Below are 3,833 nucleotides of genomic sequence, written 5' to 3'. Positions count from 1 at the left end.
GGTACAACACTAGCAAGTTTCAACATCACTTCACGCACTATATCCTCGATAGAAGGTGTCGCGTCCGTATCACTCATGTTATTTTACGTTATTCGCGTGCGCGAAGCAAACAAAATGTTAATAATATTATAGCAAATATACCAAAACACGTTCGTACACGCGTACTTATTGAATACTTCAATATTTCCTTTAAAGTGACTGAGTTTGAATCCCACTTCTGATGTCAGAGATCACGATCGATCAGAGGTTCTCGGGTAAGTGCTGTGTCTTTTGACACAGTCCTCTTGCCAGAGGGTCCCCGGACCCTCCCCACTCCGTGGCGAGATCCTTTATTTCAAATCCTTATCTCTCTGCACGCGCCATGCAGCACCATGACTTTGGGTCATCGGCCACATGCGCATTTCTTGGAAGCTCGGCGATCGAACTCTCTATCGCCGTTTCATATACAAAACATCCGCGACTCTTAGAATTCGTCGCACCTCAGGTATCAACTACCGCCGGCCCAAGTCCGATGACAGACATATGGCTCGGGGTATCGATATTCCAAAGAACCCTGAAAAGTCGGTTAGAGTCCTTGAAAAGCAGGTCAAAGCTCCAAATGCATTGACTCTGCCACGTGTCGACCCTTGCGTGCGTGCTGACGCTAACATATATAAATAAATTATTACAATTAATTTCGGCTTAATAATAGATTAAAATTTTAATCCATGTATCAAACAATTCTACACACGTAATAAGCGCGACATGTATGTATACATGTGCTGCGCAAATCTTACTGCTTAGCAATATAAAATTTAAGAAAATAATGTTTTAATAAAATAAATCATTTATAGTATTGTTTATCGTTAACGTCTTTCCTGTATATAAGTATTGCAAAAAATTATTATATTAAATATTTAAATTTTAATTTTGTAATGTTTCAGAAATACAATTGCATTGTAATTAAGATTGATGTATATCCTTCATTGAACATACCTGCAGCCATGTTGGCGGCAATTTCAATTATTTTATGACCTGAATTTAAATGCTTCGGAGTCATGCGCCACACGTTCGGATTCGTTCGGATTTTGTGTGTGTCCACCTAAACATCGTTCCGGAAGCTCGTCTTTTGAGAGATCTTCATAGACCGGACGGATGTGTTTTTCTATTCTTTCATCAATGACACGAGCACCATGCGTAAAAGATTGTAACTCATTTATGGCTTCAGCTCTGCGCCATTTGCACCAGCTGTCGGCGCCTGATGGACAATTCTCGTGTCTCGGCGATTCATCTGTCGAACAATAATGGTCCAGTGTTGAAATTATTGCTTTTTTCATTTCTTTAACAGACCCCTCATTTCTTTTTATAGCCAAGCCATAATAAATTGTTAGTTTTTTTATGAGCTTCTGTTAGCCGGTTCTTACCGCCGAGCTTCTCTTTCGTTCTGATGTTTCGGAGTCGCGTACCCATCCGTTTCTGTACATGTCCCACGCATTCATTTTTCGAAACCGGGAAATTGTCGCCGTACGGATTCTCGTTCAAAATACCCGCAAAAGTCTTCGAATCACCGTCGCCAATATAATTCGTGTACTTCACACCTCCATTTTGCCTACCGAACCTTCATGATTTGAGGAGTATGTTTCTTTATGTTCTTCATACCACTCATCGAATGCGTCGTCGTCTAACTCTTTCTTCTTCGTTGTGCATGCGTGGCAGTATGCACTATTTACGACAAGGTCGAGTACTTTGCCACTGTAGTACCCGATGAGTGTTGTTACACCGTACAGTGAAGTAAAACCGCGCTTTTTCCACGATCCATCGCCGGACACTTTCAAATGTGTTTCATTTCTTCCTTTTTCAATATTCTTCTCCCGCTCTTCTTTGACAGCTTTATCGCTCATTGTTTCGAACATCGATCCCGACGCCCAGTGACAGTGCTGCACTATCTTGTCGTACGTCGATTTCGTCAACCCTTGGTACAGGTCCATAAGGCCACAAAATACATTCAAATGTATTACAAAATACATTTTGTAATACAATTACAAATGTTTTCTGCCGTATCTATAACGTTTCGAATTTGTTTTCTTACGACTTATTAATTACCAAGTTTACCATACCGCAATCAAATCGTTATTAGCAGGATCGTATATTCGGGTATTTTTAATTTTGCACAGCCTCCGAAAAGGTTGAAATATATTTAGTATCCTATTTAACGATTAAATAGATTTTATTAATAGCTGTGGAATACTGGTGTAAATGAAATAGAAATTATTTTACACTTTTTGAGTGTATTTCGAAGTCGGATTTTTTTTTTTGTTAAAAATTATTTTATTTCATACTTTGTTCCACCTCTCCTGTGCTATGTTATTAAACCATACATGTTGTCAGTTTAATTTAAATTGTACAAACATATTTAGGGGTCACGCGAGTTCTGATTGCGCGGGCACCACACTTATGTCATTGAGTAAATAAAACACAAGATTGTAACGATTATGTTGTAATGGTACTTTTATTGAACAAAGACTCGCAGTATTAAAGATGACGATGGAAGTAGGAAGGACGCGTGCCTTTTACTTCCGATCGCGTAGCCGGAAAAGAACAGAGTGTGAAGGAAAATGGATGTGCGTTGAAGCGAGGGCGTCAGGCCCTGAGCATCCTAGAAAAGAGGGCGCGGTTGGAAGATTTGCTTCCTTCTAGAACCGCTAGATGGCGCGAGGATCGAGGGTGCTATGGAAGACTTATTCCATGTTTAAAATGAATGATTAAAGTTTTAATTGTGAAAATATATATTTGAAAATATTGATATAAAGGAGGATACGTCTTTCAGTTTGAATTGATTTTTGAGGAATGAATAGTTACAAAAGTTATTCCAATTTGTTTTTAAAATAATAAATGAACAATAAACGAGACAGTAAAAGGTGGCGGTGAGAATTCGACAACAGCTGCAATCTTCCTTATCGACAACGGCCGCCACAATACCCCCCCCCGAGAAGAAGTTACTGCAAAGTGGACTTTCTTCTTTGCAGGCGGATAGGTCTTGATTTTTGGGTTGTCCGAACGAAGTGTTAAATAATTTGAAGTTCCGGGTTGAGATGAGGCAGAGCAGCGAAAAGGATCCGGAGATGAAAGGCTTTAACCGACTTGAAAAGGTGACCGTGAAGTTGTATCTGAGGGCAAAAACTCAGGATCGGCACGAACAAAGATTATGAAAGCAGGTTTTAACCTATCAATTGAAATGTTAATAATTTTTTCATCCATTTTAACAGAAAAGTAGCTGGCGCTTTTAGGTCGGGCTGCTACTTCAAAAGGGCCCCGATAAGGCGGAACCAGTGGACGTTTAACAGCATCCTCTCGAACGAAAACATGTGAACAGGTTTGAAAATCTTTATGAACAAAGAAACAAGGTTTAACATGATGAGAAGTAGGAACGGGTTTTAACTTTTGCATATGTTCTCTGAAGCGTTCAACAAAACCTTCAGGAAGAGGAGCGCCTAAATTGGAATGAATGAATTCTCCCGGAATTCAGAGTGTAGTTCCATAAACAAGTTCAGCTGTTGAAGCTTTAAGATCTTCTTTAAAAGCTGTTCTTAGACCAAGCAAGACTGTTGGCAAAACATCGACCCAGTTTTTGGTTCCGTGGCACATAATTGCGGTTTTAAGAGATCGGTGCCAGCGTTCCACAATTCCATTAGTTTGAGGATGATAAGTTGTTAATCTTGTCCTCTTGCAACCAGTAAGATTTGTTAAGGCTTTAAAGAAATTTGCCTCGAACTGACAACCTTGATCCGTGGTAATAATTCTTGGTGATCCAAATCGACAGATCCAATTTCTGTAGAAAGCAGTGGCAACAGCAA

Source organism: Osmia bicornis, unplaced genomic scaffold (assembly GCF_907164935.1).
Source record: "Osmia bicornis bicornis unplaced genomic scaffold, iOsmBic2.1, whole genome shotgun sequence".
Classification (NCBI taxonomy): Eukaryota; Metazoa; Arthropoda; class Insecta; order Hymenoptera; family Megachilidae; genus Osmia; species Osmia bicornis.
The sequence above is the reverse complement of the archived record's forward strand: the minus strand, read 5'-3'. Positions refer to the sequence as shown.